Raw genomic sequence first — 18,213 nt, 5'->3', positions numbered from 1 at the left:
CTTCTTGGTCAAGATGGCAGAAAAATATCAGCGTTAAAAATACCTATCGTTGTGAGGCTGAAAAAAGGTCAGTTTTTCTAAATACTTGACACAAAAGATCGTTGGAAAACTAAGACACATCCGCTCGTGAAATATGTTCAAGAATTTGACTCATCATGACTTGAACACAAACAGTGTTTTTACATGTTTCTTAATTTGGAAGTAGATTTTGTTGTGTTCTTAATTCATATAAACAAAAATGCAATTGTGCAGCCAGTGCTACTTTTAAAAGTATTAAGTAGCGATAAGAGCGAGCCACACGTGTAAAAGCTAGTCGCATAATATGACACGTGTAAACCAACAATCAGTCACATCAAAATGTTCCGGACCTGAAGAAAAAACTGGATTTTAGCATGTTTAATACACACCAACGTTCTATAGATATAGAGTCTACTTTGAATAATTATTATATTAAATTTCGCTTGCTCGCATATATTTTACCGAAACATTCTCTAATCATAATAGCGACAAAAAATATATTAGTTTCAAATTACGAGTCATGTAAACGCATAAAATATAAAACTGCCTACGGATACCACCACAAAATGGCGTCACATCCAAACCACGTTCAAAAACAACACGATCGCCGTCACGCCGTCTGCCGGCAACTTTTTTCACCAGCATTTTGATAGTCGATTTGCGGTCACCCCCACCACCCCTCAGGGGGAGGCCTCGCCTATACAGTACCGTCAAAAACATTACTCTGCCCATCCAGTTGGAAGATTTAATTTTCATTTTTATCTCAAACATCCCCCTTTGTAGCGGTTCTCTGTGTATCCAATTAGGTAGCTTTGAACATTTTTCTGGTCCCACACAAACTGCAATGGAGTTGTGGAATTTTTAATTTCGATACGGCTTCGGTAAACGTAATCTGATTATCTTGGAGATAACCTTGATCTTTCAGTCAAAGTCCTTTGCGTTAACTTAGTCGTTAGGGTTCCGTGGGAGGGTGCCAACCGAAACCATATTTTCTAGTTTCCCCTGTCGGATCGTACTTTGTCTATCCATCAGTGTTTCATAAAACATAAAAGGTAAACAGTTGAAATTTTCACATTGTGTAGGTAACAACGGTATTCCATGTACGTGAAATGTGAGTTTTCGGCATTTTCTGTATGTTTATGATGGTACAGAAGTTACAGAACTCTCCAGATAACATTGTCCGCACTTGTCCGGTTTGTTCTTGTTATGTGATAATTAGAATAAAAACCCATTGAATTTATTCTTCCACAACATGAAAGTCAAAATCTTAATAACAACTAAATAAGTACAGATGAATAATGTTTTTATTACCACATTTTCACATCACTGTTTAGGCTTTGAAGACATAATTGAAAGTCTGAGACCCCTTTAGTTTTACGGCTGAGGTTGACCATGAAAATGCTTACCTCATAAGTGTTTTTCCCGACGAAAACAAGCACTCAACTGCTAGACGCGGCTCGAAACTCAACGCTACTTATGTGTGCACTAGCCGTGTTTTCACCGTGAAAGTGCCTGGAGCATGGCATCGTAAAAGCGACTAGGTACTTGTCTATGGTGTAATGTGACATTTTAATGACACATTTATTTATTCAACATCAAAGCAACCTTAATTCAAACTTACCTTAGGTACCAGCACAGTTAAGCTCGTATGTTGGTCCTAAATATTATAGGAACATTTTAAAGTCGTATGTTGGCCCTGAATATTATAAGAACTTTTTTTATTAGGTTCTAGAGTCCGTCTAAGCTAACGTTGCACCGACTCTAATAGAACAAAGTGAGGGGGCAAAAATATCACGTTTATAATTTGAATTTAATGATGACATTGCCACACTTTGTGATTAACAGACAGGCATTGATTGCAGAGTTAGCTTAGTCTGACTTTATTAATTTTCCGTTTCCGTTCTGTTTGCATATTCAAACCAACTGTAACAACATTATGCTAAATAGTTCAAATATTTGCCGAAACCACACACACCACCTAATCCAAACCGCACACGGTCGTTAAGTATTCAACTCCCCATGAAAGCGCCGGTAACTCGCCGTACGACTCGGCGACCATGACGCCTAGTCTTGACGTTTATGACGTCTGTGCCCGGCATATTGGAAACGTGAGGCGGCAAATAATGATAAATACCGTAAAATGGTCCTACTTTGCTCCTTGGTGGGTAACTATGCTCCAATTCAAATAAAGGACAACGTCTAATATACTCAAACATAATATTTCTATGTTATTATTTATATACTCAGATAAAGGAAATCGTATATATATTTTGAATTGCTACGTTAGTCATAAAATTAATCTCTCTTTTTTGGCGGGGCCTATTATTTATTTATTTATTTAAGTAGGTAAGGAGCGGAATTCACTTCCTGCAAATCTATTCCCAGTCCACTATAACTTGGATCTTTTTAAATCGAGAGGGAATAGACATCTTTTAGGTAAGCATGATCCATCCTAGACTTCATCTGCAAATTTTTGCGGTTTTGGGATTGCGGTCAAATGCTTGCCTTTTCGTAATAAATAAATAAAAATTACAACAACAATATCTAACTAAGTTACAAAGTAACGTTAAACCCGTAGGGTTTGTCTCGATACTGCATTCCAAAACATGACTCATCTTATACAAAAACATAACAAATTGGCTATTAATTTGGCACACAATGGGGTAACTTTGCACCACTACGTTAACTATAGGCAGGAGCAAAAATACCCCAAACAACGGGTATCTTGTGCTCCTTATTCATAGCTTTGTTTTATATACAACAACATTACATAAAGTTGATTTACCGATAAAATATGTTAAGATGTTCTTCTTGATATTCAATTCGTCCGAATATTTAATAAATAATAAATAAATCTTTTAAAAAAATATTCAAAATTTCCGTAAAGTGGAGCCAATTTTGGAGCAAAGTAGGACCATTTTACGGTAGTTATTTACAGTACATATGGTGCTAATTTACGGCCCTAGAGCGGTAACTAGCACTATACGTGCGTATGTCGAATATTTTAAGGGCCATATGTACTGTAAAACGTTGTACAATACACGTGCGAAAAGGTAATTCGCACTTGTATCGTAATGTACTATTGTACAACAAGAGAGTAGTTTGATATTTCTTCGTTTGCTTATTTTGCGTCCCGTCTCCCGTGCAAGCGAAAGATTGAAAATCTTGAGCGTTTAGAGCGTTTAGAATCTTGAACGTTTAGAATCTCGAACTTTTCACCTCAGCAGTGTGAACATACCTATTAGACAACCTGAAAAATGTACCTAATCCTTCCATATCACTTATTCACTCATGTTTCCATAAGATATTCTAAAAATTAAGTTTAATTATCGCAATTGCCGCACAAAAATAAAACGAAACAAATTTCAGTAAAATAATAAGGAAATAAATAAATTACTCTTAAATATATGATGATGATGAATAAGGAAATAACGAACATCAATTAACACTTCAATCGAACAAAAAATTAAAAAAAAAACTGTAAGATACGGTCCGAATCGCGGATACTTACTATTTGTCTAGTATTTAGATTGTTAAATGTAGAATTATTTATTTTGCGTAATAATCTGCGTATTTTTTTAAGTTCTTATTTTAATTTTACAATAAAATACGTAAAATATAGTATTTTTATCATTTTTTTTATTGATTACTTATTAAGAATTCATACTCGTACGTTTTTCGGGGGTTTATTATAAACCGTAAATATACCGTTTAATGTCGTTTGAACTTCTTTATCTCTTTCTTTTTGCTAACGACTTGACACTTTATTACAGATATTGACTCGCTGGTAACCGTTTGCAACAATATTTGCCCACCAACCAGCGTTAAATGTAACGACCAAGCTCGCCCGAGGCGCTGCTTTGTAACAATTGTACCTAGATTAAGGGCGCTTTGTGGCTTGTGAGCAAATCGGTAAAACGACGGCTTAATTAGGTTGCTGCCGTTTCGGAGTTCAAAATTCAGCATTGGGAAAATTGATATCTACATAAACAATTAAGTTTAGTATCACAAATAGGTGATAATTCCAATTTTACCGTTGCCTATAAACTAACTTTTTGGTATTTTCTTAATTAGAATCAATCTTAATCAATATGTTCACCTTCTAACTAGTTAGTCCAAACATAGTTACGGAGTCAAAAAGTGTGTTTCAAGCATTTCCCTCTATACCTTCTTATTTCTTGGCCTGTAAGTCTTACACTGTAAAAAATAAAAAAATGTCACGATACATTTTCAAACCGATCATACTACAAAAAATTACACCATCCCTTCAAAAAGAAAGTCTTCAAAATATGCAACTATTTATTTAACTAAACGTTAAGGGTGCGGGTCCGTCTAAGCTCCAGTTAAGGACCCTACAGCGATAGCAGCGGAACTAATTTTATTTTCGCGTCCCCTCGGAGGGGACAGGACACGGGACCGCCCGTTATTTTAATGTTAATTTATTTATGCGTGTTTAAGAGTGTCCGGAACACACCGGACTGTTGTATTTATTCTTATTTGAGTGGTTACTGTCTGCGTTTGGTTATTAAGTATATTTTTTGTGTTTCAAATTCCATTTCGTCACAAAATTAAAGCTTGTTTTCATTACTTTTTAGTGTACTAAGTAATTACCTATGACATTTTATCCTATGTAAAGTTAATGTGATTTTATAATAAATACCGTCGTAAAATGAATATACTTCCCGAACGCCCAAGGTTAATGTAAAACCAAAGTCTCTTTCAGCGGCTGAACGGCAGGTTAAAAGACAGAATAAATCCATTACAGCCAAAACTAAATAACGAAGGCACTGATAAATGCCACAAGAAAGGGACCGACATATACTGAATATCCGTAGCCAAAAGGAGAAGGATAATCGTCTGGCGAGCCCAGATAAGAGAAGAAAAATGTCACAAGATATATAACCGCGGGGCCTTCTATGGGGTTCCGTTGCACTAAATTAGTGAGATGTATGGCGCGTTGAATATTTATTTATTGGGTCTGAGTTATTGTCTTAAGTATTGTGAGTGTGGTGTGAAATGGAGCGTTAGGATATCTTCTATATTCCGCTATAGATTGGGGAAATCTGGCCCCTTTTTTTTGGTAACTTCCTTTATTATCGTAATTTCGATGATACTTGTTGATAGTCACTTAATTTTATTTAGGTTCTTTCAAGGATTTTTACATCACATTTCGATAAAATTTGGTGGGTAGATGGAGTACCTACCCTATTCTGCACAATATATATAAGCGCAATCTCACGATATGTCCTAAAAAAAATTTCCTCTGAGGTACAAAAACATGTTTTTTTCGGGATAAGTTTTGATTTCGTATTTCCGCCCAGAATGAGCAGCTCTTCAAAACAACCAATATATATCCTAATGTAATGAAAACAATACGGCAACAAAATAATAATCAACCCAGATATGAAAACGAATGAAAAGTAGCGCCGCTTAAAAAGTTACCTCGCCTTTCGAATCGCACTTTAAAAGGATTTCGGTACTATAAAGTAACAGGGTTTGTAAAAACTGATTATTTGCACAAAACATTAACTCCTATACCTAAGTAGTTGTACAGACGGAACACAGACAGCCCCGTACATAATGCTCGGTATAAATCGCCCTACTCTTTGAGGCTATTTTCTAGTCGAACGGACATACTAAAAATAGATAATTTCAGAACCAGTAATAATCTATTTTAACATAAAGCTTTACAGCAAATTTGCAGAATATTAGTATAAGTAAGGGAGTAATAGGTATCAATTTAAATATTTGTATGAGTTCTTGGAAACATTCCTATATGTACGATCTTCTTTAAAAACCTAGCAGTCTCATTTTGGATCTTTTTATTCATCACAACATAAATGTTATTACAACTATGATGGTTTTAATCTAAAACACATATATTTAATTTCCAACATCATATAAAACAAGACAAAAATTGTAATTACTTTACGTCACGAAAAAAACGTGGTACACCGTTTTGTGGACAAAACAAAAAACTAAGGTAAATATTAACTTAGTAACAATACAATTAAATATGTAAAAACAGAATTTTAAAAAAAAGATACACATAGGTAAAGTTGTTCTGTAAAAAATACTTCTCCCAAATATATTAAGCTGATATGATAGCTGTAAGTCAGTTTAAGTAAATAACTGAAAGGGAAATAATATATGCATACAAATTTGTAAATAAATCAACAAAGCCTCTCAGTTACATAGATACTGAAAGGATCACAAATGTCCATAATCCCTCAGCGACACACCTTTTATATCCGTCTAAAACAAAACCTAACCCGTTTCACCCTTTATGCCCAAACGCTAAGACAACCAAAATAGAAGGGTATACACACGTATAACTATCGAACAGTAGGTACAAGCACATCAAAGGGGCTCCCTGTATGCATCCATATACCTACTGGTTTATATATGTAGATACGTAGCTATGTATTGTGTTGGTTAGGTATTTTGATTCGGAATTATGGTTGGTTAAATGGATTTAAATTTTGTTTGATGAACGAGCGTAGTTTAATTTCGATTGACAGAGGTCTGAAGCTTATTTTATTTAGGGGCTTTTTGAGGTAGGATTGACCACTGAAAGTATACACGTGCATTCTGATGGACTAATCCAATTTAGCGTCTGTGAACTACATAAAGGACATTTTTTACAAAAATGTTGAATACTGATAGCTATGCAATATTTTGAATTATTAAGGGATTAAGAAGATTAAAGGTATTAAAAAAAACATTTATTTCGGACGATACAATTCATGTTTTGTTAGTTACAAAATACAAATATACTTAAATTACTATGTTAGTACCTAAATTAAGTTCACGACACCTTTCATATTTTGTAACATATGGCTATCTAACTTGAACCTTGACATTTATATTAAATTTTTGTAGAACGCAATTTTCAAATTTTTTTGGACGAAACTTTTTATCTCAGAACTAACTTTTTGGAGGTTTTCCTTTTTTAGAATCGACAGCACTTCCGATGTAGACAACTAAGAAAGAAGATTCTTTTCGTATTGTCACAGCATATTTTTTGTGCGTGACGCACTGAAAACTTTGTATTCCAGACAAAAAATGTATAGATACACCGTTACTGAATTTGACTAGGAAAGTTAATCTTGATACAAATTGTGTCATGTACAATAACATTTAAACCGGTTTTACGGTTGTCTGCTTGTACTTATGTAGCTACAACCCCACTGTACAAAGCAACTGCATAGGTAACCTATTCATGTAACCTACTCATACTCGTATCTCCTTCACTAGCTAGTAGATCGCTCCACGCATCGATATATTTTTATGTCCTATAGCCCCATGATCCAAACCACCAAACGGCAACAGATCAATTACACGACAGCCACACCCAGCCGTAATGCCGTATGGCCGGTATGAACATGACACTGTAAGCTAGATATGACCTTCCTAGTTGAACGTGTTTTACTGCCCATTTGGCAACCCTGTGTACAGAGGGCGCAATTAAACGACACGGGGTTACGATAAACTATCAGTTGAATGCAGTGTTATGTTTGTCAGCTAAGTTCATAACTAAACTATACTTACCTCTCGCGTCGAATAGGTAATGCTGGTCATTATGGGAAAAAGTCAAATTTAATAAATGTGTTACTACTTATTTGTCGTTTCTTTGGTAGCCGTGGCATAGTTTAGGTAGTATAAGTAATTTGTGTTTTTAAGTTGTTATTTGACATTGGTTTCTATTTGAATTGTATGTTGTTAGGTTACATTTATTGATATGTACATGTAATGTAGATTTAAGGATATGTATACTGAGAATTGAACTTTGTGTGTGTGTGTGTGAAAGAGAGATGTGGTGTTTAAGAGAGATGTTGTGTTAGGACGGGGACTATCAGACTATCATGTTATTTTCATTAAATTATCTCTAAGAACATATTATGTAGAAGTACACGTAGTACACACGGAACATACACAAGGTTTTGTAGAAGAATGCATGCTTATTTTTTTTTAAATTTCTTAGAAAAAACCGGACTCGCCCATCGTGGGTTCCGTACTTTTTAGTATTTGTTATTATAGCGGCAACAGAAGTAGGTAAGTACATCATCTGTGACTACTGTCTAGCTATCACGGTTCATGAGATACAGCCTGGTGACAGACAGACGGACAGTGGAGTTTTAGTAATAGGGTCCCGTTCTTTACCCTTTGGGTACGGAACCCTGAAAATAAAGATCTTATTTGTGTTTAGTTTTTGTTGTATTTTCTCTAAGCATAAAAATTTAAAAGTTGTATTGCCTAATAACTGCTTACTTTATCTCAACAAACATTAGTAAAATCAAAGGTAAAATCAAAGAGAATTGATTGTAATAGAGAGGTAAAGTCCATGAAAAAAACCGGCCAAGTGCGAGTCGGACTCGCGTTCTACGGGTTCCGTACATTACATAATTTAAACAATGTATTTTTTATGTGAAATGTCTTTAAAAAACACGTAGGGGTTGGATCAAAAACTAAGTAATTAAGTCCGACTCACGCTTGACTGCACATTTCTAATAGGTTTTCCTGTAATCTATAGGTAAAGATCTAATTTGTGTATTTTTTCAAAATTTTTGACCCAGTAGTTTCGGAGATAAAGGGAGAATGGTCATTTTTTGCCTATTTTCTTGAATAACTTCTAAACTCTTTATCCTAAAATTATAAAAAATATATATTTGAGATTTTCATAATGAGCTCTTTCATTTGATATGTAACACGATATAGTTAGAAAAAAAATATTTTTTAATTTTCTCATTCAAAAGTGGCCCCGATGTTTAAAATTCCGTTGTTTACGTTACATGTCCGTCTTTGGGTCACAAACTTACATATGTATACCAAATTTCATTTCTAGTAGTTTCGGATAAAATAGGCTGTGACAGACGGACAGACAGACAGACAGACAGACGCACGAGTGATCCTATAAGGGTTCCGTTTTTTCCTTTTGAGGTACGGATCCCTAAAAATCAATCAATGCATCTTCGGTAAAATGTTAACCACAAAGAGTATTTTAGTGTATCCTAATTTACCTAAACAGTCTAGACCAAGGTTCGATCTAGCCATCCATAAACACCGTGTAACAGCATTTCCAGCCGCCGCGCGAGCACGCCACAAAGGACGCCAATAACGCATGAAACACGATTATAAAACATGAAAACGCCGGTAAAGGGTTCCAAACCCCTGTCTACGGCTTTGCGCAATTATACATGTGTTAATTTGCGTATGGGTTTGATGAGTACTTAGTTACCCTAACTGTGTCCCTATTCGGCCTATTTTAGATACAACTCGAGATAGTAGGTATCTCCGATTTGGTTACACGACGGTTTGGATAACGAGAGCCTTACGCACGGTTCAAGAAAACGTATACCTACTTAAATGTTACTAGTTCAAACAGAAAAATAACCATTTGATATACCTACTTACTTAAATACTAAAAGTGTTTGTCGGCGCCTATTTTAAATTAACAAAAATATTTAACTAATTTCACAATTTGGGTCATTAAACTATTTTTTGTTGGTATTCTGTCACATCTGCCAGAAAAAATGTTCATCCATTTCAAATATTTCATAAGAACTTTGAAGTTCATGTTTTTCTTATTAAGTATTTGAATCAAATATATTATTTTCAGGATACCTAGTTATTCTAATATTCGTAAAGAAAATATTTAATAAGGCACGTGGCACGTACATTGAAGTAATATAAGTCAGTGGGCACGTGTCGTCTTATCATCCAATTTTGACTATAGAGGAAATTGGCAAATGTGGCAAAATTTTTGAAACAAATAACATAAAGGAGACCGTCGATTTTGTTAAGCACTTGGGCACAGAATAAACTGGAGCGTATTGCACTGAAATGAACAATATAATGTATTTTTCCCCTCACTAGCTCGGAAAGCCGTCTTTTATCCTTTAAAACAAGCGGGGAAAAACGCATTTTATCCACTAGTGGGGAAAGTAATTTGACCTTGGATGGAGCGTGTTTAAGTAGCTTGACAGATAACAAAACGTAAAACGCTCATAATAATGGTTCGTTCGATATTAATTATCATTAAATAAATGGTTTGAGAATCTAATAAAAAAGACCAAATTTAGCTTTATTTAATAATTTTAAGTCATAAACCTTAAATTTCCATAGGAAACGTTAGATTTTTTATTTATATAAATATAATTCTGAACGCACAAGTTGAGTCGATGCAATTTCAAAACGCATCGTTGACATTTCATACTTCAGAACAGAAATGTCAACATTGTCAACAAAATTTTTACTGTTCTTCTCACAGACTCACGTAAAAATCAGAATTTCTAGTGTTTTCTGTTATAATATCGTAAAAAAATTAGTGATTCCAGTGATGAAGATGATCTAACGCCTGTGGATGTTGCACTTTCCTCGCTATAGTGAGGGGAAAAGTTTTGTGTTACACACGGGTGCAAATGTATTTTACTTCTCGTGTGTTGAAAGACTCGCTACGCTCAGGATTCTATTTTAGAACCACTCGCTTCGCTCGTGGTTCAACTATAGGATCCTTTCGCTAGCTCGTGTTTCAATTCCACACTCGCGGGTAAAATACAACTTTGCACCCTTGTATAACAAATAACTATTTCCCCTCACTAGCTCGGAAAGTTGTCTTTTATCCTTCAATACAAGCGGAGAAAAACGCGTTTTATCCACTAGTGGGGAAAGTAATTTGACCTTGGATGGAGCGTGTTTAAGTAGCTTGACAGATAACAAAACGTAAATCGTTTATGATAATGATTCGTTCGATATTAATTATCATTAAATAAATGGTTTGAGAATCTAATGAAAAATACCAAATTTAGCTTTATTTAATGATTTTAAGTCTAAACCTTAAAATTCCATAAGAAACGTTTGTTTTTTTATAATGATGTTAAATATAATTCTGAACGCACAAGTTGAGTCGATGCAATTTCAAAACGCATCGTTGACATTTCATACGTCATAAATGTCAACATTGTCAACAATTTTTTTACTAAAAAACTTTTCTCACCGACTCGCGTAAAAATACACAACTTCCAGAGTTTTCTGTTATAATATCGTAAAGAAATGAGTGATTCCAGTGATGAAGATGATCTAACGCCTGTGGATGTTGCATTTTCCTCGCTATAGTGAGGTGAAAAGTTTTGTGTTATACACGGGCGCAAATGTATTTTACTTCTCGTGTTTCAATTCTACACTCGCGGGTAAAATGCAACTTTGCACCCTTGTATAACAAATAAGTATTAATTATGTATTTATCTCTCCCGTTTCATTTACACCCAATATTGCGTCTACTTCAGTAATAAAATGCATATATGTACCTAATGTACCTATTATACATAATAGTGTAAAATATATGCGATTGGGCCCAAAATCGACGATCTCCTTTATGTCGATGATTTATTTTGCAGTCTTGGTCTGCAATTCAGTCACAAATATTTCCATTCATTTTTAGCGATTTAAATGCGTTTAGTTTTTATTTGCATTTTTTATAAGAGTAGGTAAACGATAACGATAGCGATAGCGTCTTTTCTTAACAATTTTAAGTTATAAGTCTGTGGCATTAGCAATAGCACCACAATCACGATCTGACAAAGCTTTTCTGCACATAAAAGACTGCAAATTCAAATCTATGATATTATTATAGAATTTAGCCACATGACAGTCCATTTGAATAGTACTATACCGCCGCCAGAATACAGCCGTCGCTATAACAAGTATGTGTTGTTTACCGCGTGGGAGGAACCGGGGCGGCACTAACGCGACTCCGCCCAAACCCGTTTTTTATCTGTGTCTATGGGATCGATGATATTTGTTCATCATATTTGTCTGTGGTTGCGGTTTAATTGAATGTTGGTAAAAATGAGAACGGCGTTTTAGGATAGGTACTGATGTGTGCAAATTATTATTTTATTTAGTAGGTTATGAATAAAAGGAGAAATATAATTGGTATTTCATTCATTTCATTAATAATTTTTGCCTACTGATTTATGTAAGTATACCACATTTAGGTAAAACTAAAGAAACATGATTGGAATTGGTATATTTTAAGTATCTACAAATAATGCCTAAATTAAATGTTGAAGATTGTTAAATTTGTTTTAAACCTTCTTATGCGTAATAGCATTAATATGCAGTCTTAATTTATTTAAACCGCATTTCAACTAATTATCATTTTATCAAACCCCTTTAAGCGTACTTACCTACTGCGTACATTGAAACGCAATTCCGTTTTGATTACTTATCTGTGAAAATGAACATTAAACACATTGAGTATGCACCCTCTCGTCTCGGTTACCTGCGTATCCCTTCGCATAAACAAAATGTCATATCTATGGTCTGACTCAAACTGAAATGCAACCTTTTTGACGCCAGCCCTCGCTCAAAATGGCGGACGCGTGTCCGGAATTGTAATTCTTATCGTTTTTCATAAATGCCGTTTGAATTTCAGTGTCTGTTTAATAAAATTATGGAATTATGGAAGCACACCGGTGAACTTGTTTTATGAAATTCAAAAGTTCGTACCACATTTGAATTTCATTAATTATACCTAAATTCTCTTATCAATGATTTATTATGTAGTATGTATTATTCTATTCAGGAAATCTGCTCAATGTTAATTAACTGTTTGGAACAGTTTTGTAAAAATATTATTATTCATTGACCTACTACAACAAATATTTTTGCCACACAAGCAGTTTTATTGTAAATAATTAGAAATGTGTTTCTGATATCCGTACAATCATAGAGTAACTTATACTAGAGCGGTACTGTCATAGTAAATTTTGTAACCCCAGTAAATTCACTGCCATCTGTCGACACACTTTAAAACTAAAAATAAAGATTTATAAAAGTAGGATAGAATGTATTTAAATACAGATAAAAAAAAATATTTGCATTAATTATTTTTATGATTTTGACCCATGTTCTTTCACTGATATGCGTTAAAATTGTTAAATAACAAACGAAACCGTCAACGCCATCTATACGACTGTAGGCCAAAACTAGTAGCGCCCTCTGAACGAGAATCAAATTTTCTTGATTTTCGAGGCAAGTTTTTTCCTTAGACTGTATCCATCTATTACGGAGTTATATCTATCTTTGGTACAATGAAATAAAATCTACACTTATTTTCTGAGCTTCGTCAATGTCACGTCCCTTCTTAACACCAAAACAAAAACATTATAAGTACTTACTTAACGCAAAATACAAAAATTTAATTAAAATTCTGTATATTAGTTAATATTTCCATAAATGCAGAGGTATTGGAGGTGTCTCTGGGGAGAACGTGTCACCGCGATGACATTTCCACGATAAGGCTGCCGTTAACTGGCACCGCCATCTTAGTTGAGCGGGAAAAAATAAATGCCATGTTGGAATACTTTCCGAATGTATATTTAGGCCAGTAAAACAATAAAAATAAACAAAGTTATTTGCTTTCTTTAATTACAAAAAGCTTGCAGTTTATTTTATTTGTAGCTGTTGGAAAAAGTATTTTTTTACACCGTTATTCTCAAATTAAGTGTTATTCTCCCCTCGTTCCAACCAAACTATATCACAACCCTATATAAACATTGATAATATAAAAAAATTGATTGCATTAGTGGTCCAATTGAATTTACATGATTTCACGAATGCCATTCCAAGCATTTATATGAAATTAAATTTATTCCACATACATACCCCACGTTGGGCGCCACTTTTCGCAAGGTTATTTAGTTGTATGCCCTCAGGAAATCTTATTCTACGTGATTATTAGATTTAAACAAATTGTTCGCCTGACCTAACATGTAAGAAAAAAAACAGCATCAAGCAGTACCCAGTGACATACATTTTAATTACGTATCCTACAACGTTAACTCTATATAACGTTGTTACGAAATGATACAGCCAATTTCAAGCTTTTGTGCTAAATTAACTCCAACACCACATGGCCCCACGTTTGGGCGCCACTTTTAGCAATATCCATATTTAACCACCGACGCCGCGATTTTTCCCGCAACTGTTTATTAGTCAGTTATCTGTTGTCATCCCAGTAGACATAAATAGTGACACGTCCATTATCTGATACGGATCTACACATCATTACGTCGCCTTCGTGTAGCATTAATGTTTCGCATCTGACAGATGGGCCCCTGATACAAATCATATTTTACCCCCAAGTCATACATTTTCATGGGATTTTATGCCCTATGCCGTCCTGATAGGCATCGTCTGATGTGAGACTTCAAATTGTATATTAAGTTGTCAAATATGTTGGTATGAAATTGGCGGTGTTACAACTTTTGGGATGAGATTAGGAATACGTAAATTGGTTTTAAATTCTTACTGTTTAAATCGCATATTGTTAAATATAGTGCGGTGTTTACGTTACGATAATATGTTCTAATTAAAAAATATGTATTGTATGTAGCGAATTAAACAATCGAATTGCATATTTTCTGCCTCATCTAAAACTAATAAAATTTTAACCTATTTAAAACAAGTCGTGCGATAGTAATTAATAAGTATGATTACTGGCTACTTAAATAAGAAAGTAAGAAAACCAAATAAACCTTTATATACCTCTGCCACTTCTGAACCATCAACAAAAGCACGGCTACCACGAGTAAAGTTGGCATTTGATATTTACTTTAGGTACGGTTCTTTACATTCAAAATATATATTTATTCTAGTGTCTGTCGTTAAAAATAGTCCAACACACAAGACGTAAATGTATACAGTTCTATCGCAATCTCGAAAATATGGCCAAAGGCTGATTTAAATTTGTGCCTACTGTAAAGCTTATTAAATAAAAAGAATTTAGCATGGTGGATTGATTCGAAAATAAGTACTCGGATAAGAGTTATTCCATTGAGGCGCAAAATAAACCCTAGAAATATTTTAATCATACCATCATGCCTGCCACTTCTGAACTAGAAAATTTCTGAATAGCTTGTAGCTTGTTCTTTGTGGAAAATCGATATCAATAATTTTAGTGTTATACCTATTTAAGGGAAAAAAACTCATAGCAATTAGCAATATACTGATGTACACCTCTAGTTTCTCAGTATTTTGCCTTTAATGCCTGCCGCTGTATTTTCTGCTCACAGTTTACTTTGATATTCCATTTTCTTGGGCAACTGCCCATACTTTCAATGCCAATTCTTGTAAGAACTAGGCTAGTCGTTTAGTCTATGTTCTCCGTGCTTGAACTTAACCAATTGTTAAAGAGGATAAATCGTGTACGTGAGATAAACAAACAACTGTAAAGATTTTGGTTATTGACTAAATGTCTGTCTGTCAATTAAGATTAATAAGTACACCTAGATCTAGGTATAATCTAAGGGAATCATAATGACGTCAAAAACAGAACCAATTGGTAGAGGTACTTACAAATAAATACATAGATATTGAAATATTTGAATCTCGTGTAATTTTGGGCGCATTTTGTAACCATGTCGAGTCAGATTTGATCGAAATAACGCTTTAGATATTTTCATATTATATAATCTCACGGAAGATCTACAATTAAAATTATCAATAGAGCTGTCCTGTGATCCTGACCACGTCCTAACTTACCTAACACAATACTTATTCTCCAAACCATTTTAGATATTCCAAAACCATTCCATTATTGAGCCATACATTTTTAAGCGTGGCGGGGTTACGTGGTAGGCCCCCGTTATCGTCAGTTTCCGCATGAACGCGCTTTACGCCCCCCTCTCCCCCGGCCGCCTCACCCCCGCACCGGAGACAAGTACCACGGAATCTTGACACTTTAACTTAATTTATTTGCCTGAGAATTTGCGGTTCTGTAGATTAAAAATCGTGACGGTTGTTTAGAAATGGATTTATGTTGAGGAGATATGATTTGTCGGCGAAGTTGTGAATAGGCAAGTTTATATACAGTTGTACGGAGATTATTTGTTTCTGGGGGAATTCGAGCAGTAGTATATTTTGTTGTAACTTGATAGTCAAATTTGAATATTACTGCTGAAAGCCTGAAACCACGCCAAGTGAACGTAAAAAGTTGTAAGTTTATGTACTTGTTTTTTTATATACTAGCTTCTAACCGCGACTTCGTCTGCGTTGGACAATGATGATGATGATTTATAAAAACTATCCTATTGTGTCCTTCCTTGGGTCTCACAAACTATCTCTGTACCAAATTTCATATCAATCGGTTCAGCGAATCAGCGGTAAGCAGAGGTAAGAGACAGACAGATTTATTTTCGCATTTATAGTAGGGGCTTATTATACTGAGAACTGTTTTTCGCGTTTCAACAATGCAATTGCGCTATGTAGCGCTACGCTGCTGTACAGCATAGCACAACTAGTATAAAGTGCCTATGTAAGAATAGTAGCTAGTAGGGATGTCACGTTCAGGTTTATACAATATTATCCCGAAACAATATTAATCTAATAACATATTATTGTGTTTAAGTGGTTTGGAAATTCAGAAGGAAATAAAAAAGTTTAGATTATAGGTCGACGGGTCTCAAGATTTTTGGCTTTTCAAATTAGGGTAGCTATTTGTAGTATGCTAGTAGCTAGTTATAGCAAATTTCGCCTGATTACGACAAATTTAAAAATCATATTATACTAGAAGCTCGCTCAAAGTAGAATAAAATCAACGACTATTTTGATATATCGTTAATAATGTAGTTGATCATTTTCCCGGCGCTCGCTTTTCTTGCAAGTGTCAATTTCAATGGATTACCTAATTCTGCACTCATTCGAACTTCGGCTCGTACTAGGCGCTATATAAACGCTTGTGAACTTCATTTTATTTTTCAGGATAAGTATAGGATTAACAAAAATACGTACCGAAAAAATGTTTAGGCAGCTTTGCTTGCTGTCTTCATCAACTCACAGGCCAATTTGAACGTACACTGACATCAGAATGATATTTGAATCATGTTAAAATTTAGTTATCGTGCTTCTCGTCCGCCAAAACATGTACGCATAAGTATGAGCGAAATGCACGATAACTAAATAACATGATTCAATTCTGCTGTTAGTGTACGCTCGAATTGGCCTGCAAGCTTCGTCACCATATTGAGCCTGTCAAATTGTGTGACTATTATCACTTATAATTTGACTTTGAATTTGAGTGAACAAATAATTGAATATCAAATCAAGATCAGTGTTTTAAAGTTCAAATATCGCCCGTTTACTGCGGCTTCGCGGTCAGATAAACTGTCTATGGGCGTAACGTAATGGGCGACAGTGCATTAGCGCCATATACCTATATGTATTTTGAACAGTACTAAGTTGAGTCATAGGTAAAGTTCTGTTGTCTATGGTTGAGTCAATAATCTCCATCCTTAGACCTGAAACCGGCGACATTATGGCAACGAAATAACGCGTTTACGCTACACGGTCGGATAAAACAACTTCAATGTTTTATGTTATTTTTGTGCTAATAAATATTTCTTATTCTTATTCTTTATTTATGTCTATTATATGGACGCAACTGGTAAAGCAGCATCAAAGTTATGCAGTATTACATATCAGCGCCATCTATGTGCTTAAAACATTTGTCAATAATCTCCTTCGCGGTTACACCCGGGTGACCCGGGTCTAACGGCAAAGGATTACCTATGGCGGCGGAACAACGCCGGGTTTACTGCGGCTACGCGGTCAGATACTATGTTTATGGGCGCAATTTATGAAGCATTAAATATACAATATTAGGTTAAACTATATTTTACGTGACGTGAGACAATTTCCGACTACCTACTACAAGTGTATCTATATCGCCCGCTGACACAACAGACCTCTCATTTCAATACATTTTGTGTCAGATTACCTTGACGTGCAGTTGAACGCGTTCTGCCACACACCAAATTGCTTATTATTTACAAATCCTACTAGGTATTTTACGCCAAATAAATTTCATATTTGCTTGCATTTAAATAGCAATGTTTTCCTGATAACAACTCATAGGTACAAGTAAAATTTGAGCGTGAACTTGATATCACCATTCTGTGATCTATAAAAGCGCGCAGCCTTTATTTTCATTTCTTTCTTTGCTTCACATCCATCTACGTAGACGACGGACGTGCTACGCCTACGTACCTATGTAAGTGTGTTACGCAACATTTTTACATGTTTTAAAACGGTTCCTATGATTTATTGCACTATGTAAGCGTATAAAACTTGACAAATCATGCCAGAAGAATTCCGTTTCGAACATCAGGTAACGTAGTGGCACCAATGATCGAC

The 18,213-nt window shown here is 34.8% G+C and overlaps 1 protein-coding gene across 1 annotated transcript in view; it reads left to right on the top strand.

Annotated features, from left to right (window-relative positions):
• Positions 1–18,213, top strand: part of LOC134747163 (paired box protein Pax-6-like) — a 56,536-nt gene that overhangs the window by 28,715 nt on the left and 9,608 nt on the right. The gene's annotated exons all lie outside the window — the stretch shown is intronic.

This window comes from Cydia strobilella, chromosome 14 (assembly GCF_947568885.1).
Source record: "Cydia strobilella chromosome 14, ilCydStro3.1, whole genome shotgun sequence".
Taxonomy (NCBI): Eukaryota; Metazoa; Arthropoda; class Insecta; order Lepidoptera; family Tortricidae; genus Cydia; species Cydia strobilella.
The sequence above is the reverse complement of the archived record's forward strand: the minus strand, read 5'-3'. Positions and strand labels throughout refer to the sequence as shown.